The 23,973-nt window shown below is 42.1% G+C and overlaps 1 protein-coding gene across 4 annotated transcripts in view; it reads left to right on the top strand.

Annotated features, from left to right (window-relative positions):
• The window catches only part of RNF121 (ring finger protein 121), an 84,080-nt gene that overhangs the window by 895 nt on the left and 59,212 nt on the right, over positions 1-23,973 (top strand). For 2 of the 4 annotated variants that reach the window (XM_059874944.1, XM_005216204.4), the window contains exon 2: positions 77-192. The gene's annotated coding sequence lies outside the window, so the exon portion shown is untranslated. 4 annotated transcript variants of the gene reach the window in all.

The following is a 23,973-nucleotide window of genomic DNA, read 5'->3' on the forward strand; positions in this document are numbered from 1 at the left end:
CCTCTTTCCTGTTAGACTTACGAGTTTTTTGAGAGTGAGCTGTTGAGGGTGTATGTCTCTTTTACCTACGTAACAGGCATTTAACAACGGGTGTATTCAGTGACCAGTGGTCCTTGAAGGAAATCACTAGGAGGAAGGAGACATTGAGTTTGAAGGGAATGAAGGGACAGCGCTGAGAAGCAGAGAGAGAAGGTGAGAAAGGAAAGGGAAAAAATTCCGAGGCCAAAGGTACATTCATGGCTAGGGGTGCCAGTGGTCTTGCCCATGACAGCATACGGACAGCAGGGAGGAATAGGAGAAAGGGGTTTGATTGTCAGGGATGGAACCAGTGGGGTCTCTGAGGGATCAGCTTCTTAGAGGCCTTGGCTGGGTGGGGATTGGGGATGAGGCCCAGAGAAAAGGAGTAGAAGTGGACTTGAGAAGCAAAGCTTGTTGTTTGGTGGTGGGATGACTTGGAGGTTTGGGTTTACCTGATTGGGAACATTAAGATGGGGAGAGGAGACTGAGAAACTGACAAGTAGTCAGAGCAGGGAGAGATTTTTAAAGAACCGTTTTAGACCCATATCTTTCAGTCACTAAAAACTAGGAGTGTTTGGATACCACTTGGTTGGTGAAGTGGGGTAATTGTGGAAATGACTTCCAAGCCCCTTTCAGCTTTAAGTTTCTGTGATTATGGTTGCCTGTAGTTCAGTGAGATGTATTTGAAAGTGCCTTGGTAAAAGTAAATAATGTGTTTAGGTTATTATACATGCTTTGTTAATCATGTATAATATGATCCTTTGAACCGGGGCGGGGTCGGGGGGAGCTGATATCAGTTACATATACCAGGGTTCATTGAGATAAAGAGCAAACGTTTTGGCAAAGGAGAAAATAACTTAAGTTTTGAAGTTAGGTTATTTTTGATTTTTGCTTATCTTCCTTATTGTTTTAAAAACCTAAGTGCTTCTAGTATCATAATTATACTTCCAGAGTGTCATGCCTAGAAGTCAACTTTATATGAAGCACTAGCATTTATCCCAGAAACTTCTGTTCCTTGTTTCATTTAGTAAGAAATAATATAATCTGCTGTCTGGAAATTCTATGTGGACTGGTTCTGTCCTTTTCCTTGTGTGTTTAAGAAAGTAACTCTGGGAAGCAGGAACAGTTTTCCCTTCGAGCTCAAATAAGGAGGGGGAGAGGCAGGGGTATGGTCTGGCTGACCTTAGTTTGTGAGTGAGTTTCTACTAATGCTTCTCCAGCTGTTTTTTAGCATCCTTAACTAGTGAAACAGAAGGTGAAATCCATCCTTTAATTTGTAATTATGGGAATCTTCCATGTATTACGCACTGGGAATTCAAAGATGAGTAAGACAGGATCTTTACCGATTTGTAATGTAGAGAAAAGACATGCAAATGGCCTGCTGCAATACTAGATACTTTTTATAATGGAAGGGTGTAATAGATTCAGTGGGGCGCTAGAGACAAGCACTCAAATCTGCTGAGAGTCATTGAAGTCTTTATGATGGAGATGGGTTGAAGCTGAAAAATGAAAGGTCAGGTTTACAAAGAAGCATGTGGTATCAGAGTTCCTCTCCTTTAACACTTTCTACTTGGTATAGAGACTACTGTGAAGCTCAGATTATAAAAAAGTAATGGATAACCTAGCTAAGATGCCACTTCTATGGAAAGACTGCATGCTCTGATTTCTTTAGGATATCTGATCTGTTTTCCAGTATCAGATGTCCTTAGCATAAGTAATCTGGAATAGCAGCCATTAGTTTATTCATATTCTTTTCCTTTCCTTTTTTCTTTTTCATTATTACTTTCTATAGTAGTTAAGGTAGTTTAGGTTTCACTTACTGCTTCTCCTGAATAGAAAAGACGGCTTAGGAAAAGAGCTACTAGTAGAAAAGACCACTGTTTATTGAGCCCTTATCATAAACCAGCTCCCGTTTAAAGCCTGCATTATCTCATTTATTATTAACAGCAACCTTGTGAATTAGTTGGTGTTTACTGCATTTTGTAAATGAGACTGAGGCAAGAGAGGCTAAGTGGCATTCCCAGGATTCCAACAGTTCATGATGGGGAAGTGCAGATTCCAGCTAGAGTCTGCCTCTGCTGTGCAGAACTAAGTTTTACACCACCGTGCTATGCTGAGCACCTAGGTTCCATTCTCAAGCCAGACTCATCTTACCAAAGTAAACTACCCCTTTCTTAATCTACAAAGGACCCATCACAAATATGTGAAGCAGCATTTCATTCCTGAGAGGTTCAGAGTGGGGGTTAACTAAAAGAATATTGGTTTTTCTATACAGATCCTTTAGTTTACCAGTAATGTGATTCTACTGAGCCCCTCCCTGGTCATGGGGAGTGACCAGCCCAGTGGCAGTTAGGGAGATAAGCTATGGGTCTAGCCAGCTCAGGCTAGGTATTAAACAGGCTGTGATGACTGGCTAAGTTCTTTCACTTGCTGAACACCATAGGGTGCTTGAGCGTGTTGGGGAGGATAAAGCATGGATACCAGCTTGGAGGCCTGGAAGCTGACTTACTCCTGGAGCCTGTGAGTTCCTTCGTGAAGGGGTAGTGGGCCAGCCATTAGAGGAATTGGAGGCACCGTCTTGGCATGGAGACCTGGCTTGGGACCTAAGCTTAAAAAAGCACTTCAGCATCCTATTGGGGCCAGCCTGCCTGCCTGGATAGTTCCTGTGAATTCTGGATGTGTCTGCTCCCGGTAGTTGTCCATCTGCCAAAATGATATGATATCATGTAGATCAGTGAGTAGCTTCCAGATCAAGTTCAAAGCAGCCTACAGCTAACTTATTGTTGCCTTTAGTGCATCATTTACCTCTTCTGGGCCCTGATTTATTCTTGTTAAAAGAAAAGATTGGATTAGATTGGTGGTTTTTAAACCTTAGTCATGAAACCCTTTATTTAAAAAAAAAAAACTCACTTTGAAGACTTGTAGTCTTTGAAGGGACTCAGAACCCGTTGAGTGTCTCAAACCACACTTTAAAAGCCAGGGAGCTTTCTCTTACTGTCCACTGATTGGGTGACCCTATTTTATGTTCCTTCAGCCTCCTTGTACTTCCTCTAGCCCACATCTACCAAGCATTATTTTAACTGTCTGTGTCTTCCCCACTAGATTGTTGGCTGCCCAAGAGCAGAGTCCAGGTCTGTGTTGCTCGTGGTCACAGTCCCTTCACTCGGTGTGGGGCCTGGCATAAAGCAGGCACCGAACAGTGTTCAACAATTATTATTTTTGAATAGTGGTAATACACTCCTCTCCTTAGTAGTATGTGCTTTTTAAAAAATTGAATGTTTACAGCATCCCTATGAGAATTGAACTGTTGAACTAAATCGTGGCTAAAGCTCTGACATCCAGTGAACCATGTTTCTGATTCCTGCCAGGCCTTTGTTTGTGCTGTCCTGTCTGCCTGGAGTACCTTCCCTTTCTCCCTGTGTCTTTCCAAATCTTATGTGTATTTAAGGTCCAAGCCCAAGGCGCTCTTGTCTTGTAGAACTAGTCTGATCTACACTAATACCCTCTTTCCTTGTCTTTCATGGTTTTTCTCTGTATTCATTTATCAATTCATCAAACTTAATTGTTCCAGGTAGTGTGCTATGCTTGATCATATCATGATGGATAATGTGTGATAACTGCCTTCAAGGAGGTCACAGACTAGCCTGGGTAGAGAGTGATAAGTACAAATTTGTGTCACAGGTGCTGTGTCAGTGGAGTAGGTGCCATAGGTACATCAAGGAGGAAGTGGCAATCTGTATCATATCTTCTTTTCTCAGGCAGACTGTAGATATTCCCATCTGTTGCTTTTTCAAAGTAGCAATCTTGGACTGTTTGTTTTGTTTTTTGTGTTCCCTCCCATGGGTTTCTCCCTGTAGACATTTGATAAATGCTCCTTGTTTCCAGGGATTTTCTTCTCTAGGGAAAATCAAGAGCTTGTTGAAGGATTGAGGCATGTGTGACTGAAGTTTAATCTTGGCTATCTGACCATGTATCTTCAGATTTTTTTTAAAAACTTTTTAAAGACTAATCATTTTAAAATGAGTAGTAGCATAATGTAGTGTGCAAAAAAAAAAAAAAAAACTAGTTATAAATGATAGACCTAGGTTTTAGATTAGGAATAGCAGATTTTGTTTTATCTCAGAGACAGCCAGATGATAATAGATGCTTAGAAGACTGTGTTCAGAAGGATTCTAAGGCCAGGGCTCAGCGGGAGAGTGCTGAAGGCAAAATGATACAGTACTTACTATGTGCCAGTTCCTGTGCCAAGTGTTTTCTATGCATTATCTAATTTCATACCACAACTTTACAAGATAGATATTATTATGGCTATATCCATTCTACAGATGTGGAAACTGAGGCACAGAGATTTAAGTAACTTGCCTAATTTGGACAGATGGTAGGTGACAGGTAGGGTTCAAATCCAAGATGACTCCAGCATCTGTGCTCTTAACCACTGTGGGCAGTATGAGTACTATAACTTCCCATGCTGTCCTATGCTAGATATTTCTACTGTGTAAGGGTGGGACTTCATTTACAGAGGTGATTTGACTCGGAATCACACTCTTTGAGACTGAGTTCTCTTTGAAAGTGCTTTTTGTTGCTCAGTTGTGTCTGACTCTGCAATTCCATGGTCTGTGGCACTCCAGGCTTCCCCCGTTCTTCACCATCTCCTGGAGTTTGCTCAGACTCATCTCCGTTGAGTTGGTGATGCCATCCAACCATCTCCTCTTCTGTTGTCTGCTTCTCCTCTTGCCTTCAATCTTTCTCAGCATTAGAGCCTTTTCCAATGAGTCGGCTCTTGGCGTCAGGTGGCTAAAGTATTTGGAACTTCAGCATCAGTTCCTTGCAGTGTATATTCAGAGTTGATTTCCTTTAGGATTGACTGGTTTGATCTTCTTGCCGTACAAGAGACTCTCAAGAGTCTTCTCCAGCACCACAGTTCAAAAGCGTCAATTCTTTGGTGCCCAGCCTTCTTAATGGTCCGACTTTCACATCCATACATGACTACTGGAAAAACCATAGTTTTGACTATATGGACCTTTGTTGGCAAAGTGATGTCTCTGCTTTTTAGTATACTGTCTAGCTTTGTCATAGCTTTTCTTCCAAAGAGCAAGCATCTTTTGATTTCATGGCTGCAGTCACCATCTGCAGTGATTTTGAAGCCCAAGAAAATAAAGTCAGTTGCTGTTTTCCTATCCATCCTTATATCCTTGGTGCCTGGCATAGAGTATGACTCAATAAATGTTTGAAGATAAGAGCTTATGAGAGATTCCACACCTTAATTCTTCATCTTTGAAATGATAGGTTTGGACCACATGACTTCTAGAGGTCTCCTGCAGCTTTGAAAGTATTTTACTTTGCTTTGTGAGTCCTGTAATTCCTGTTGGGTACTCGGTAAATGGTAGAGAATGACCGAATGAAGGTGTAATTATTATTAATAATCTGTGCTCATAATCTTAGGATAAGAGTAGAAAAAATGGTGATAGGAAAGTTGTAGACAAAAAGGCCTACATATAACCTCCAATACTGTAACCTTTGACTTTCTGTGCAGTCAGAGTCTCATACTCCGGCAGACACCCTGTTTACATGTCTACAGTTTTTCCCATTTGATTTCCCATTACAAACCTCCCACCGCCCCACCTCCCCCAGCTCACTCTTTCTTTTTGAAATTAACCTTTTACTTAATAACTCATCTACTTCCAGAAGGAATTTAAAGTGTCCTCTGGTCAATAAAGAGCTTCCCAGGCAGTACAATGGTAGAGAATCTGCCTGCCCGTGAGGGAGATGTGGAAGATGCAAGAGATACGGGTTTGATCCCTGGGTCTGGAAGATCCCCTGGAGCAGGAAATGGCAACCCACTCCAGTATTCTTGCCTGGAAGAGTCCATGGACAGAGGAGCCTGGCGGGTCCATGGGTCACAAATAATCAGGCACGATGAGCACGTACACATGCTGGTCAATAAGGGAAGGTTGGAGAGAGAATAAGAAAAGATGAAGAGGAATGTTCTAATTTTTTGAATGCAGGAACTGTCTTTCTCATCTCTGCATTCCTCTGCCTTACCCAGTGCTTGGCAATAGCAGACATTGATTATATTTGTTGAATAAATGAGAATGTTTGTAGATGTGGATTCTACTCAGGTTTAAGGAAGTGTTGACTAAATTGCAAAGATTAACTGACATACTGTCTGTCCTGGCCGGGCAGTAATACAATAGCTCCTGACAGTACTGTTTGCTTATAAACTGCTTTTCCAATTTTAATTAATGCCATATTACTGCTCAGCAGTGAGTCATAAGCACAGAATCTGAGGACCTGCTTTTCCTTATTGTGTTGCATTGTTTGTTTCCCCCAGTGAGCAGTGAACTTACTGAGGGGACAGACCATATTATTTTTCACCTCTGTGTTCCCAGCACCTAATCTTTCACAGTAGTTATCGTAGAGTAGATATTCAAATGCTTATTGAAGGATCTTAAATCTAATCCATTTACCCATGTCAAACACTCCCCGCAAGTGGTCACCTAGTCTGTGTTTAAACACAAAGAACCCACCTGCCGATGCAGGAGATCTGCGTGGAGAAGATCATCTGGAGGAGGAAATGGCTAGCCACTTCAGTATTCTTGCCTAGGAAATCCCATGGACAGAGGAGCCTGGTGGGCTACAGTCTGTGGGGTCGCAAAAGAGTTGGACACAACTTAGCTCAACTAAGTAACAGTGAAAGGGAGTTTATCATTCTTTGGTCAGCCTCTTCCTTCTTTGATTTCCTCTGTTGCAGTATTCTTCAGATTGGGCTAGAATTCTTATTTCTGTAGCTTCATCTTTTTAGTCCTCTTTTCCTAGATCCTACTTCTTTGCGTCTTTGACCCATGATGGAGGCACATGGCCCTGCAAGAGAATCCTCTGATGAATTTAGGTTCACTCCACTTGGGGTTAATTAGGTTCAGTTCACCTAGGGCTATTGGCCTAAAAGCTTACTCTGTGGAAGTCAACCCAGGATAATCCACCCAGTGTCATTCCTCTTCTCTATTTTATTTCTTTGTGTTTTCCCTTCTTGAAGTCATTTATCTCTCTGCTCCTCAGAGGAAAATCTGTCGGTAAACATAAACTCATTAGTTCCCTCTAAAGTGCAGCTATCCCAAGAGGATGCTGAGTTGTGGCCATGGGGCTTTTGGCCTTGAGCAACTAGGGAGAACCAGTGGGGAAAGGGGAAGCTGGAGGCAGAGAGCATAGCCCTGCGGTGGTCTGTTCCCTCCGCCCTCCTTCCCCCTTCCCAGTAGGATGTTCTCAGTAACTGAGTGTGTCTGTTACTGAGGACGTCTCCAGTGGCGTTCTACTCCCCATTTGCCCATAGGATTGAGCCCACCCTCTTGCTGAGCCTGTCATTAAGCTTCCTGTCATTTAGCTCTCTTTCTAATGATAACAAACAATAGCTAAATTTTTTAGTGCATGCTGCATGGCAGGCATTACACCAAGCATTTTACATGCATTAGCTGTTTTAATTCTCTTTTAATACTATTATTGTCTTCACTTTCCAGATGAGTAAAAACTGAGGCATTGCCAAGTAACTTATTCAGGGGTGGATAGCTTGTAAGTAGAACTGGGATTTGAACCCAGCGATGGGATGCCATGATCTCTATTGCTGGTATACTCTATAACATTAATTTACTGTTTTCAAAATTCACTGTATATTTATTAAGCATTTAATTTTGCCAGATACTTTATTTTGTGTTGGGGATTCATAAATGATTAAAGAGGGACTTCCTTGGCAGTCCAGTGGTAAAGACTCCACTCTTCCACTGCAGGGGGCATGGGTTCGATCCTTGGTCAAAGAACTAAGATTCTGCATGCTGCACGTTGTGGCCAAAAAGAAAAAACAACCAAACCAAAAGAACCCCATAAATGTTTAAAGAGACTCTGTGCTTCAAGAGTTCATGGTCTAGTAGGGAGAGGGACCCCCTAAGTGATAATGACCAATGTAGTGTGATGAGTGAAGTCATGTACAGGTACCACAGGTACATGGCAAAGTGTGAAAGTATATTTGGGAGAGTTAGGGAAGACTTCGGAGAAGATATGACGTTGGGCTCATTCTTAAAGCAAGAATAATGTTTATCATGTGATCAGGAGACTAATTTATACAAAGGTAAAAGCACATATATGTGAAGGACAGGAGGCTTATTATCTCTAAGCATACTATTAAACATACTTTTCTCCACTAATAAAACATTTAGTGATACCTGCTTGCTTTGTGCAATGCACTGTGTTAGGTACTTAAGTTGAGAAGAAATATACTAATTCATGTTTCATGCCTTCAAAGAGCTTTCATCGTTCAGTTAGAAAAGTAGCCCATGTAGTTCAATTAGAAAGGCTATAATTATAAAGTAAGACATTCTAAATACCTCATCAGTAGAAAAAACAAAGTGCTGTTGGGGAAGTAAATCTCTTCTTATCAAAATGGTTAGGGAAGACTTCATGGAGAAGGAGATGCCTGAGCTGGACCTTAATGGATGATTTAAGTTTCACTAGAGAGAGCATTAAAGCTTAATTTAATTTAATTAAAACATTAATGAGAGGCTTAAAGCTCAGCATTCAGAAAATTAACATCGTGGCATCCAGTCCCATCACTTCATGGCAAATAGATGGGGGAACAGTGGCTGACTTTATTTTTCTGGGCTCCAAAATCACTGCAGATGGTGATTGCAGCCATGAAATTAAAAGACACTTACTCTTTGGAAGGAAAGTTATGACCGACCTAGACAGCATATTGAAAAGCAGAGACATTACTTTGCCAACAAACGTCTGTCTAGTCAAGGCTGTGGTTTTTCCTGTGGTCATGTATGGATGTGAGAGTTGGACTATAAAGAAAGCTGAGTGCCTAAGAATTGCTGATTTTGAACTGTGGTGTTGGAGAAGACTCTTGAGAGTCCCTTGGACTGCAAGGAGATCCAACCAGTCCATCCTAAAGGAGATCAGTCCTGGGTGTTCATTGGAAGGACTGATGTTGAAGCTGAAACTCCCAATACTTTGGCCACCTGATGCAAAGAGCTGAGTCATTTGAAAAGATCCTGATGCTTGGAAAGATTGAGGGCAGGAGAAGAAGGGGACGACAGAGGATGAGATGGTTGGATGGCGTCACCAACTTGATGAACATGAGTTTGAGTAAACTCCAGGAGTTGGTGATGGACAGGAAGGCCTGGTGTGCTGTGGTTCATGGGGTCGCAAAGAGTTGGACATGACTGAGAAACTGAACTGAACTGAGAGAGAGTGTTAGAAATAAAGGTCCCAAGTAAATATGAGAAAGTAAATGTGATTGGGGATCAGCAAGTAAGAGAGGCTGCTACTGCTACTGCTAAGTCGCTTCAGTCGTGTCCGACTCTGTGCGACCCCATAGACGGCAGCCTACCAGGCTCCTCCGTCCCTGGGATTCTCCAGGCACGATCACTGGAGTGGGTTGCCATTGCCTTCTCCGAAGTAAGAGAGGACTAAGTACTAAATGCAGACACATAGGTTGGAGCCAGTATGAGGTTGACTTCAAATGCCAGGTTGAGGAATTAAGACATCCACTCATTCCTTCAGTCAGCATTTATCGAGTGCTTCAATACGCCAGATACAGTGCTGGGGACACAAACATGAAGACATAACTCCTGCTTTCAGGGGGCTAATGGTCACACAGAGGAAGACGGACATGGAAACAAATGATTGCAGTGTAGTGCAAGTGTGTGTCACATACTGTGGTGACAAAGGAGAGAGTGACTAACTGCTTGACGGAATCATTAAAGACTTAACAGAGGATGCTTGAGATGGTTCTTGAGGATTGAGTTCAGTAGATAGTCTGTGAGAAAGGGAAGAGTAGTCCAGCAAAATGAAAAGATCTGCAAAGGCTTAGAGGCGTTAGAATATTCTATTCTATTCTATTCCACATAGAATATTCTGGGAACTGTAAGATTTCCTGTATTAGTGGAATATAGATTAAATGTAGGGGGATGGCAGTGAGTGATAAGGTCGGCAAGGCCTTTTTAACAACATGCTAAGAGGCTTGAACTTATAACACACTCAGATATATGTCTCAGAATGATCAAATCTGGTAGAAGGGTGGAAGTTATTTTTGGAAGAATCAGCTTGGGCGAAGGAGAAGAAATTAGTTGGGAGTACTGCAGTAGTCCAAGAGATTGTGGGGATCTGAGCAAAACCAAAAGCAGGGTGGAGAAAAGTGAGCAGCCATAAAAATATTACATAGAGTGCACTTATTATTTTTTGCCTTTTCCATTCCATTCCTTAATTCATTCACTCACACATTCGTCAAGCATTTATTAAATATATAATCTATATTATTTATTCAAATACTTGCAACTTCAGAATGTCAGGAATTTTTCTAGGTCCCAGTAATTCAGCAGTGAACAAGACAATGAAGGTCCTTGCTCTTGAGAAGTTTACTTTCTAATAGGGGAAACACAGATAATAAGTAACTAGCAGGATAACTTCAAATGGTGTTAAATACTCTGAGAAAAGGATGGAGAATGACTCGAGGAGAGATGCTACTTTCAATTGGGAGGTTTATGGAATGCCTCTGAGGAGGTGATATTTAAACTGAGACCTGAATGAAGAAGACTTAGCAGCTTGAAGATTTGGAAGCATACTGTGTCAAGTCGAGGGAGAAGCAACTACAAATCGGTGGTAACGGGTTACACATGTCTTGGGACCAAAGAAGACCAGTGGGGCTGAGTTACAGTGAGCAAGAGAAAAATAGTACCGTATGAAGTCACAGAGTTTGGTAGAGTCAGATATGTAAGGTCCTGTAGATGCTGCTGAATGTGTTGAATTTTATTGAGAGTACAATGATTTTGGATGGTTTTTAAAATAGTGAGGCGAGCTGATTTGCATTTTTTAAAAAGATCTTTCTGGCTGCTTTGAGAAGAATGGATTGTAGGGGAGCACTCGAGGAGGGCAGTTAAGAGGCTGTTGGCAGTAGTCTGAGTGAGAAATGATAGTTTTGGAGTTGGGGGCGAGGGGGAGTGTGAGTAGGGTGGCAGAGATGGCGAGATGAAATTAGAATGCTTTGAAGTAGAGCCTACAGGACTTGCTGGTGGATTGGATATGGGACGTAAGGGAATGAAAATAATCAGGCTTGACTTTCAGGTTTTTTGAGTTTGTTTTGCTTTCACTTGAGTAGTTGGCAACACCATGGCTGATGTTACTGTGTACTGACAGGACAGACTAGGAGAAATTTTTGTTGGGGTGAGGGGAAGGAAATACAGAAAACTTGTGTTTGTCTATGCTAAGTTTGAGATGCCTATGTAAACATCTAAGTGGTGGTGTTAATTAGGCAGTTGGAAATATGAATGTAGAGTGGGAGGAGAGTTCTGGACATTGGTCTGAGACTCTGAAGAGCTGCCTTTTTATCCTGTCTCTACCACACAGTTGTTACTGAGACAAGTCAGTGAGACACTTGAGTCACAGTGTCGTCGGCTTAAAGAAGTAATAAAGGTATGTGTTAGGCCAGGCTTGTGTGTATGGCGGGAGAATCCTGTTTATTCATGTATCTATTCATCAAGCATGCACTGAGCATTTATCACGGGACTATCTTAGCTATGAAGGATAATGAAGACCTAGGCCCTGCTCTCAGGCTGCTCGTAGTCCAATGGAAGAGTTAGTGAAATAAGCAGATGTAACAACTGCTGCGATACAGAGACTCACAGAGCTCTCTGTGAGCACAGAAAATGGGGGACAAGAGATCAAGAGAGGCTCCCCAGAGCAGTGGCATTTCAGCTGGTGTGGGAAAAATGACCAGAGGTTAATCAGCCAAGAAAAGACGGGAAAGAGCCTCTGGGCAGAAGGAGCATCATGAGCAAGGTGGGAGGTGAGGGAGGGAACAGCAGGGCTGGGGCACTGAGTCAGGTTTAGTGTCACTGCTGCATGGTGAGTAGAGGGTGGGGCATGGTGAGAAAGGGAGGTGGGTGTGAGATCGCTGAGGAGTTTGGATTTTTATGTGTACTGGGTGATTAACTGTGGAAGAACTTTAAGCACTTAGGTGAGTGGCGTGGATCAGATCTGCATTCTAGAAAGATCACTCTGGGGACAGAAATGGAGAAGGGATTAGAGAGGCAGGGAAGACATGCCTTAACCCAGGCAAGTAGTGCTTCCAGATTTATCTAATTTCAAAGTGTGCTTTCTGGTGTATTACGTATAGTGCAGGAGAGTGCATGTTAAATGCCAGAGGTGTGCAGGAGCAGAGGAGGGTGAAACTGGAAGGCAGTCTGGGGCAGGTCATGGCCTTATGTGGTCACGTGAGCTCACTGTCAGTGCATTCTTAGAGGGCACTATGTAGCCTACTGGGGAGTTCTTATTTTCTCTTACAGGCAGTATTAGGAAACCAGAAGATTTTGAACTTGAGTGACACAGTGACTGGCAAGAAAGGCATGAGGTTGAAGGACATGGATTATGTTTGTAGCTTGAATAATAGGAAGCGATGATAGAGACATTTCCTGCCCCACTGATCTAGGCCTTCTGGTAGAACCAACCATGTTCTTCAGTTTTTCCTTCTTCCCAAAGCTTCCCTCAGTCCTATTTGTATGCTTACAAGTTTGGAAAGTATTCAGTATTTACTATAGGCTGTTGATAATCATGAAGGACTTCATGCTAGTGCTTAAGAGGAGGAGCACTTTTTAACTTAAAACCCACAAAGGATGGAGCACCTTTGCCAGCTGTGCATCTCTGATGTGATCCAGATACCAGGCTGTCTCTTTAGGTCAATTCTGAAAGAGATGGGAATACCAGACCACCTGACCTGCCTCTTGAGAAATCGGTATGCAGGTCAGGAAGCAACAGTTAGAACTGGACATGGAACAACAGACTGGTTCCAAATAGGAAAAGGAGTACATCAAGGCTGTATATTGTCACCCTGCTTATTTAACTTCTATGCAGAGTACATCATGAGAAACGCTGGGCTAGAAGAAGCACAAGCTGGAATCAAGATTGCCGGGAGAAATATCAATAACCTCAGATATGCAGATGACACCACCCATATGGCAGAAAGTGAAGACGAACTCAAAAGCCTCTTGATGAAAGTGAAAGTGGAGAGTGAAAAGTTGGCTTAAAGCTCAACGTTCAGAAAAAGAAGATCATGGCATCCGGTCCCATCACTTGATGGGAAAAAGATGGGGAAACAGTGGAAAGGTGTCAGGCTTTATTTTTTTGGGCTCCAAAATCACTGCAGATGGTGACTGCAGCCATGAAATTAAAAGATGCTTACTCCTTGGAAGGAAAGTTATAACCAACCTAGATAGCATATTGAAAAGCAGAGACATTACTTTGCCAACAAAGGTCTGTCTAGTCAAGGCTATGGTTTTTCCTGTGGTCATGTATGGATGTGAGAGTTGGACTGTGAAGAAGGCTGAGTGCCGAAGAATTGATGCTTTTGAACTGTGGTATTGGAGGAGACTCTTGAGAGTCCCTTGGACTGCAAGGAGATCCAACCAGTCCATTCTGAAGGAGATCAGCCCTGGGATTTCTTTGGAAGGAATGATGCTGAAGCTGAAACTCCAGTACTTTGGCCACCTCATGCGAAGAGTTGACTCATTGGAAAAGACTCTGATGCTGGGAGGGATTGGGGGCAGGAGGAGAAGGGGACAACAGAGGATGAGATGGCTGGATGGCATCACTGACTCGATGGACGTGAGTTTGAGTGAACTCCGGGAGTTGGTGATGGACAGGGAGGCCTGGTGTGCTGCGATTCACGGGGTCTCAAAGAATCGGACACGACTGAGCAACTGAACTGAACTGAACTGAAGGAGAAGAAAGCACATTTCAAGCAGAGCCAGCGTTTCAATTAGTGCTGTCGTGTGCTTGCTGTCTCTCACTGGCTGAGGGAGTGGAGGGAGGGTGGCTGGTTTTCTAAGTAATGGAACGTTTTGATGACTACTTCTTAGTGTGGGCCACTGTAAGAATTGCTTCTTACTCTCAGGGAGCAGCAGCAGTCTCAGGGGTAACTGGTAGTAGCCAATGTAAAAAAGTTCTTTTGGTTTCAGGTGGCTTTCCCAGTTCTTCTGGATTCTTCTGCAACATCATTCCCACTGTTTTGTTCAAGTGAGAGTTACTCAGCCTCTGTGTATTTCCAAAGCATGTGCTTTAGGTCTAGTGCTAGGTGTGACATGTGAGGGAGATGCTGAACAAGTAAGGCATTATTCTTGCCTTCAAAGCAGTTAAAAGCAGTAATGTCCACCTGACATTTACTGAACATGTGCAATGAGTCAGATTACGTGCTAGTTCTTTGAAATGTGAAAATGAGTAAGATTCAGATGATTATCAGACTACTTTGGATTGCTAAATGGGAGAAAATATTTGTAAACCATATTTCTGATGAGAGATTTATATTTGGGATATGTAATGAGCGCTTACCAGTTAATAAGAAAAAGGTAAATAATCCAGTAAAATATAAACAAATGATCTGACTAGACCTTTTTCAAAAGAAAATACACAAATGTCCAATAAGCACTTGAAAAGACGTTGAACATCATTAGCCATCAGAGAAATGCACATCAAAACCATGACACCACTTCATGCCCAATATGATGCTATAATCAAAAAGATGTAATAACAGGTGTTGTGGATGTAGAAAAATTGGACTCCTCATGCACTGCTAGTGGAAATGTAAAATGGTACAGTTGCTGTGGAGAACAGTTTGGCAGTACCTCAAAAGGTTAAGCATAGAGTTGCCATATGACCCAGGAGTTCCACTCTAGAAATATACTCAAGAAATAAAAACATATGTCTCCGTAAAACTTACATACAAATGTTCATAGCAGTATTATAATAGCCAAATAGTAGATGGCTCAAATGTCTATCAACTGGTAAATGGATACATAAAATGTATATCCATACAGTGGAAGATTACCTGTTACAAAAAAGGAGTGAACTACTGATACATGCTGTATCATGATACATGGATAATCCTTGAAAAGCATGCTATCTGTTATGATACATAAAAGAAGCCAGTAAGTAAAGACAGCAAATTGTGTGACTTCATTTATATGAAAGATCCAGAACAGACAAATCTATAGAGATATAAAGTAGATTAAGGGGTTGCTTAGAGCCTGGTGGGCTGCTGTCTATGGGGTCACACAGATTTGGACACAACTGAAGGCAGTGGCACCCCACTCCAGTACTCTTGCCTGGAAAATCCCATGGATGGAGGAGCCTGGTAGGCTGCAGTCCATGGGGTCACCAAGAGTCAGAAACGACTGAGCGACTTCCTTTTCACTTTCATGCATTAGAGAAGGAAATGGCAACCCACTCCAGTGTTCTTGTCTGGAGAATCCCAGGGATGGGGGAGCCTGGTGGGCTGCCGTCTCTGGGGTCACACAGAGTTGGACATGACTGAAGTGACTTAGCAGCAGCAGCAGCAGCAGGTCTAGGGACAGGAATGGGGAGTTGGCCAGTGAGCTTTGAGCTTTCTTTATAGTGTGATGGAAATGATTTAAAAGAAGATGGCTGTACAACTTTATAAATATATGAACAGTTAGTGAATTGTCCACCTGAGATGGTTGCTATGCCTTAATAAAGCCTTAAAAGTAAAAGATCCTTGACCTCAAGATGATTAGAGTCTAGAGATAAAAACAGACTCAGAAACAAGTATTATATTAAATGTAATAAATATGACCTTAGAGATTTGTGCAAATTGTAAATTTCTGGAGAACAGAGGAGGAAGGGAACTACTCTCTGCCTGAGGAGATCTGCTAGACTCTAAGCTCATTGAGAGTGGAGCTGTTATTTATTTATTATTGTATTCCCTGTCTAGAGCATAGCATGATCAGTTAACAGTTGTTGAATGGGGGTGTGAGTGAATAAAGTTGGAGAATATGTCACAAAGGAGGTGATATTTGAGCTGCATCTTAAGGAATAGAAATGAACTAGAGAGTGAAGGTCAGGAAAGAATTCTAGGAAGAGAAGACAGCAGCAGCCAAAGCACTGAGGGAGAAAAGGGAGGAGCATGTTAGAGTGGTAGGTGATGGAGTGAGGCTGGAGTGAAAGGCCGTTTGTTGGAGGTGTTGAGATAAGTAGCTGGTTGTACCAGATGATGACGTGCCTTGTGTGTCATACCAAGGAGTTTTGGACTTTAATCCAAAGGCAGTAGAAAATTGTCATAGTTGTCAGAGTAGGGGGCTGATGCAGTCAGATGGTGTCTGATAAAGATTACTGTGGCTGCTTCTGTTATGAATTGTTCTGGCAGAGAGAGCACCTCGAAAGTGACTGCACGTCTAGGAGAGAGCACAAGATAAAGTCTGGACCAACGAGGTGTGGCAATGAAAATCTGGAGGGAGATTTCATAGGTGGGTGAATATTCCAGACACATGGGCTTCAGGAGTTTTATAGTTTCGGTCTTGAAGGGCTTCTGGAAGAGGTGACATCTGGGTTGGTCTTTAAGGATGGGTAGAAAAGTAAAGAGTGTGTGGAAAGCTGGAGTGCAGGTAGGAGAGAGAGAGGAGGACCAGGTGGAGAGGAAGCCAGTTGGAGAAATAGAAATTTTATGAGGTAGGAATTGAAGAACCCAGGAAGTGAGCATCAAATGCCCCCAAATTTGATGATTGTTGAATGTGATAGAGGTCATTAAATATTCCTTCCACTTCTGTAGAAATTTGAAAAGTTTGTTTTAAAAAGCTTTCCAGTTAGCTGGCCTGGAGATTGTGCTTTTCTGGTGATAGTGGGAGGGGTGGAGTGGTGGGCAGACAGCAGCCATAGCAGTTATCCCAGCCAGCGTCTGCTCTCACTCCGCTGCCCAGTGTGCTGGCCATCGCAGGCTTCACGGTTTGACTAAGCATGACCAATGTCTTCATGGTCCCCAGATGACTTATGAGGTCTGAAAAATGAGATAATTGCACTTTAATTAATTGGCCTTGAATTCTTGCTAGGGCTAAGGAGTTAGAGAAGAATGTGAGCAAGAAGGAAAGTGGAAGTTACAAATATGCGTAGGCCATTAAACTTTGGACTTGACATGTTATCCTAATCACTCAGTAGGCCATGGTATCTTTCCCAGGAGACAGAGGCAGCTAGCATGATGGTTTTGCTGTATTCATAACAGGCTTAGAAACTAGCTAATTTCTCCTTTCCCTGGATTTACACAGCATTTTGTTTATGTGTCAATGGTTATCTTTATCATATTATGTTTAATAGTCTGTCTCCACTCTACCCCTTGGACTGTGACTACCGCAGGGCAAAGGTTGGACTTAGTCATCTCTAAGGTTCTGTGAAAGAGTGATGTCTCTAGCTGCGTGGTTGCTCAGTCTCTGACTTGAAAGGATCAGTTGAGACCTCTCAAGTGCCAGGTTGCCCTGGTGGGTGGGGTTCCAGAGTTTAGGGCCCTTTGCAGTTAACAGGTGCTTGAAGCTAGGGCAAGAGGCCCTCCTCCAAGTGATGGAGATTTCTGATGCATGGTCGTTGCTTGGTAAATTTTCATTGACTTAATTTGGTAGCATCCTGTTATATCACATCTCACCACAGTAGAGGCATTTGCTTTCACTTCTGTGGTAACTAAGGAAACTGTGGTAGTCTAGAAAGTCAGAGTATTATAGCTGACTCCAAAGCTTTGGAGTTAGATTTGGCATGAATTATTACAGTATTTTAACTTTAATGGACCTTGAAAATCACTTAAGCCCACCTCCTCGTTTTATATTTGGGGAAACTGAGGCGTGGAGAGAAGTGCCTTGTTTGTTGATATATAGCAAGTAAATAGCTATGCCAAGTGAGGACTTACAACTTTTTCTTATCACTGAGGAAGGTGGTTGTTGCTCTGGAGCCACGTAAAAGCCAAGGAAATAAGGCATTCCGCATGGGCTAGTTTTCCTATCCAGCCTGCCCATGTTCTCCTTTTGTTGGAAACCTGTTTGGGGAAACCAGAGTGTCTACATGTAGCCACATGATAGCCTACTTTTTCATTTTTTTCTTCTCTCACTCTGCTTTATTTTCTTCATAACACTGCTACCAGAAATTATTTCATACTATAAATATATATTTACTTGCATATTTATTATCTGTTTTCTTCCTTAGATGGTTTTATAAGGGAAGAGATGTGTTTTATGACTGTCTTGTGCTTGAATGAATGAGCAGATGAACAGATATTTTTTGGCTGTCCCCAAGATGCCAAGCACATGCTTCCTAGGACTTTGCCATTTGCAGGTCATGACATGTCTGTTTCTTTGGTTGGGATTGATCATTCTTGAATATATCTAAACCTTCCTTAAACATAGAATACACATTATTGGCAAATGACTGTCCAGTAACTTTATAGTGCTTACATGAGTAGAGAATGAGGTTACCTTTTTTTGTGGATTTAGATGGTATAAGATTTAGCCACTTGAAAAAAACAAAAAAAAGATTTAGCCACTTGATCAGTTAAACCCAGTAGAGGACAGAATCTTGGAAGCGGTAGAGCAATGTGACTTGGCAGCTGGGGAGAGAATTCTTGGTGCATAGCTGTGGAGAGACAGCAGGATTCAGGGCTGACTTACCCAGTAGGCACAGTGCCCAGTGGCCCATAAAAATGTCTTAATTTCTTTTAATCAGAAGAGAAAAATGGATATAATCCACCTTGGATTGTACATCTTTATATTAATGCAGTTATAAAATATATTTTGAAATACTTAAAAAATTTTTTATTTTTACTTATTTTTGGCTGTGCTAGGTCTTCATTTCTGTGCCCGGGCTTTCTCTAGTTGCAGCAAGTAGGCACCGCTCTCTAGTTGCAGTGCATGGGCTTCGCACTGCAGCAGCTTCTTGTTGCAGAGCATGGGCTCCAGCGTGTGGGCCTCAGTACTTGCACACACAGGCTCAGTAGTTTTGATGCATGGACTTAGTTGCCCCTCGGCATGTGCAACCTCCACAGCGCAGGAATTGAACCTGTGTCCCCTGCATTGGCAGGCGGATTCTTAACCACTGGACCACCAGGGATGTCCCTAATATATATATTTTTAATGTAGGAAGCGTTCCACAAAGGCGAAAGTACCTAGGGCCCAAGAAAGTCATAATGTGGCCCTCGCATGACCTTGAGGCTAGTCATTGGCTTGGCCATTTGAGACCCAAAGCTTTGACTCTGATTTCGTCCTTAAGGTCTGTGATTCTTTCCCCGTCACTCCTGTCCCTGTCCCCCATAATGTTATCTTTAGTGAGTGATTTTCTCCTTTATACCTCATTTGTGTGTTTTGTAAAATGGAGAGTTGTGTTCCCTCTACTGAGTAAATGCTTTTAAAACAGCCTAATTGTTTTATATTTTATCTGTCTTCTCAAGGGCAGGAAAAAATGTCTGGTTCATCTTTGTATCTCCATGACTAGCCAGAACCTACACATTCAGTACACAAGTGCCTTAAATGAGAGTTGAGTAAATGAATAAATGTATCAGACTTTACAGATAGCTTCAGAGGCTTTCTTTTCTTTCTCTATAGTATGCTTTACATACATTCTTTCAGTTCAGTTCAGTCGCTCAGTCGTGTCCGACTTTGTGACCCCATGAACCACAGCATGACAAGCCTCCCTGTCTGTCACCAACTCCTGGAGTTTCCCCAGACTCAAGTCCATTGAGTCAGTGATGCCATCCAAACATCTTATCCTCTGTCGTCACCTTCTCCTGCCTTCAGTCTTTCCCAGCATCAGGGTCTTTTCAAATGAGTCAGCTCTTCACATCAGGTGGCCAAAGTATTGGAGTTTCAGCTTCAACATCAGTCCTTCCAATGAACACCCAGGGCTGATCTCCTTTAGGGTGGACTGGTTGGATCTCTTTGCAGTCCAAGGGACTCTGAAGAGTCTTCTCCAACACCACAGTTCAAAAGCATCAATTCTTTGGCACTCAGCTTTCTTTTTAGTCCAACCCTCACATCCATACATGACTACTGGAAAAACCATAGCCCTTGATGAGACGGACCTTTGTTGACAAAGTAAAGTCTGTGCTTTTGAATATGCTCTCTAGGTTGGTCATAACTTTCCTTTCAGGGAGTAAGTGTCTTTTAATTTCATGGCTGCAGTCACTATCTGCAGTGATTTTAGAGCCCCCAAAAATAAAGTCAGCCGCTGTTTCCCCATCTATTTGCCATGAAGTGACAGGACTGGATGCCATGATCTTAGTTTTCTGAATGTTGAGCTTTAAACCAACTTTTTCACTCTCCTCTTTCACTTTCATCAAGAGGCTCTTTAGTTCTTCACTTTCTGCCATAAGGGTGGTATCATCTGCATATCTGAGGTTATTTATACTTCTCCAAGCAGTCTTGATCCCAGCTTGTGCTTCCTCCAGCCCAGCGTTTCTCATGATGTACTCTGCATAGAAGTTAAATAAGCAGAGTGACAATATACAGCCTCGACGTACTCCTTTTCCTATTTGGAACCAGTCTGTTGTTCTATGTCCAGTTCTAACTGTTGCTTCCTGACCTGCATACAAGTTTCTCAAGAGGCAGGTCAGGTGGTCTGGTATTCCCATGTCCTTCAGAATTTCCCACAGTTTATTGTGATCCACACAGTCAAAGGCTTTGGCATAGTCAATAAAGCAGAAATAGATGTTTTTCTGGAACTCTCTTGCTTTTTCCATGATCCAGCGGATGTTGGCAATTTGATCTCTAGTTCCTCTGCCTTTTGTAAAACCAGCTTGAACATCAGGAAGTTCACGGTTCACATATTGCTGAAGCCTGGCTTGGAGAATTTTGAGCATTCCTTTACTAGCATGTGAGATGAGTGCAATTGTGCGGTAGTTTGAGCATTCTTTGGTATTGCCTTTCTTTGGGATTGGAATGAAAACTGACCTTTTCCAGTCCTGTGGCCACTGCTGAGATTTCCAAATTTGCTGGCATATTGAGTGCAGCACTTTCACAGCATCATCTTTCAGGATTTGAAATAGCTCAACTGGAATTCCATCACCTCCATTAGCTTTGTTCATAGTGATGCTTTCTAAGGCCCACTTGACTTCACATTCCAGGATGTCTGGCTCTAGGTGAGTGATCACACCGTCGTGATTATCTGGGTCGTGAAGATCTTTTTTGTACAGTTCTTCTGTGTATTCTTGCCACCTTTTCTTAATATCTTCTGCTTGTGTTAAGTCCATACCATTTCTGTCTTTTATTGAGCCCATCTTTGCGTGAAATGATCCCTTGGTATCTCTGATTTTCTTGAAGAGATCTCTGGTCTTTCTCATTCTATTGTTTTCCTCTATTTCTTTGCACTGATTGCTGAGGAAGGCTTTCTTATCTCTCCTTGCTATTCTTTGGAACTCTGCATTCAAATGGGTATACCTTTCCTTTTCTCCTTTGCTTTTTGCTTCTCTTCTTTTCACAGCTATTTATAAGGCCTCCTCAGACAGCCATTTTGCTTTTTTGGATTTCTTTTTCTTGGAGATGGTTTTGATCCCTGTCTCCTGTACAGTATCACGAACCTCCATCCCTAGTTCATCAGACACTCTATCAGATCTAGTCCTTTAAGTCTATCTCTCACTTTTACTGTATAGTCATAAGGGATTTGATTTAGGTCATACCTGAATGGTCTAGTGGTTTTCCCCACTTTCTTCAACTTAAGTCTGAATTTGGCAATAAGGAGTTCATGATCTCAGCCGCAGTCAGCTCCCAGTCTTGTTTTTGCTGACTGTATAGAGCTTCTCCATCTTTGGCTTCAAAGAATATAATCAGTCTTATTTCAGTGTTGACCGTCTGGTGATGTCCATGTGTAGAGTCTTCCCTTGTGTTGTTGGAAGTGGGTGTTTGCTATGACCAGTGCGTTCTCTTGGCAAAACTCTATAAGGCTTTGCCCTGCTTTATTCTGCACTCCAAGGCCAAATTTGCCTGTTACTCCAGGTATTTCTTGACTTCCTACTTTTGCAGTCCAGTCCCCTATAATGAAAAGGACATCTTTTTTGGATGTTAGTTCTAAAAGGTCTTGTAGATCTGGTATTGTATATATGGTAGTATGTATGTCCAGCTATCTTTTCAGAGGTTCTGATATATAGAGCTATGTGGACACTTAAGAAAATAATGTGGGAAACAAGGGTGTTGTACCTTCTTAGAGAGTTAAGAGCCAATGTGAACAATCAGGTCCACAGGGGAAATGAATAGTCTTTTTAACAAATGATGCTGAGACAGCTAGATAGCCATAGGCAAAAGAATGAAGTTGGACCCCCTGCATCGCACCATATAAAAAAATTGACTCAAAACAGGCCAATGGAGTGGGGGGTGGGGCAGGGAACAGACCAATGACGTAAATGTAATAACTAAAAATATAAAACTCTCAGAAGAAAAGTAGTCATAAATCACTATCAAATTAGACAGTAGTTTCTTAGATATGACACAAAAAGCAAAAGCAGTAAAAGAAAAAGAAAACTGTACTTCATTAAAATGAAAAACTTGTATTGCATAGGACATCACCAAAAAAAGTAAAAAGACAACCCACAGAATGGAAGAAGGGGATTTACCTGGTGGCCCAGACAGTAAAGAATCCGCCTGCAATGCGGGAGACCTGGGTTTGATCCCTGGGTTGGGAAGATCCCCTGGAGGAGGGCATGGCAACCCACTCCAGTATTCTTGCCTGGAGAATTCCATGGACAGAGGAGCCTGGCGGGCTACAGTCCATGGGGTCGCAAAGAGTCGGACATGATTGAGCGACTAAGCACAGCATAGAATGAGAGAAAGTACTTGCAGGTCATGTATCAGATAAGAGACTTTATATCCAGAATATATTAAAAAAACTTTTATAACTCAACAATTAAAATATAAATAACCTACTTTTAAAAAATGGACAGAAGGGTTTCAATATGGCATGTAAGAAGCTTGGAAATCACTATTCTGTCCTAAGAATGAGTAAAAAGCTGAAAAAACTGAAAAATCAACAATTCTTAGATCTTTAGAAAAGTGAGGTCATAGGACAAAGACAAACTGCTGGCATGAATCACAACTTACAGAAGCAGAAACCTCTGTGGGAACCAGTATTGGCGCAGGGAAACCTGGATTGTAATAAATTGCTCGAGGCTCAGTGTGGACAACTCAAAGTTAAGAACTCCACAGGTACTCATAGATATTCAGGGCCCCCACAATGACCTTCCAGGTATCTGGCAGGTTCTTACATTGAGTATTGAGAAGAATCCCTTTGTGCTTTTGTGGCTGGCAGGGCTGGGAAAGAACCTTTTAAAAATACTACAGAGCATTCTGTTCTTCTTAAGATCTGCCATCAGGGGAAACTGTTTAACCATAGTCTAACCTTTTGGGGTTTTATCAGAGCCTGACTGATCTAGGGGAAAGAAAATACCCATCTCTGACCAGTTGTAGCTTTTTATGTTGGATAAGGGAAATCCCCAACTCCGTCCTCTTAAGCCATTGTGCCCCACCTAAGAGGGGTGGGTGAGGCACTGCGAAGCACTTGTGAAGTTTACACTCCACAGGCGCACACTCACTAAAAGACTGAAACCCAGTCATAGAACTGGAGAAGGCTGTTCCTCCCCAGCATCCTACCACTACAGTACTAAATCCCTGTTTATAGAAATTCCTTTTACCTCGTATATCATACCCAGCTATCAAAAAATTGCAAGATATATTAAAAGGCAAAACACACTTTGAAGAGACAGGCCAAGTATCAGAATTAAACCCATCTCTGGCAGGGATGTTGGAATCACTAGACAAGGAATTTAAAATAACTGATTGCTGTGCTAAGTATGCTCAAATGGATACACTAGACAACATGCAAGAACAGCTGGGCATTGTACGCAGATAAATTTACATTCTAAGAAGGAATCAAAAAGAAATGTTTAGAGATCAAAAACACCCTGACAGAAATGAAAAATGCCCTTGATGGGCTTATCAATAGACTAGATAAAGCCGAAGAAAGAGTCTCCAAGCTTGAGAATATTTCAGTAGAAACCTATAAAAATTAAAAAATAAAGACTTGAAAGAAAATATCCCAAGAACTGTGGGACTACTACAAAAGTAAAGGTGTGTTGTTATGGTCTGAATGTTCATGTTCCCCATAAATTCA

The sequence above is a fragment of the Bos taurus genome, chromosome 15 (genome assembly GCF_002263795.3).
Source record: "Bos taurus isolate L1 Dominette 01449 registration number 42190680 breed Hereford chromosome 15, ARS-UCD2.0, whole genome shotgun sequence".
Classification (NCBI taxonomy): domain Eukaryota; kingdom Metazoa; phylum Chordata; class Mammalia; order Artiodactyla; family Bovidae; genus Bos; species Bos taurus.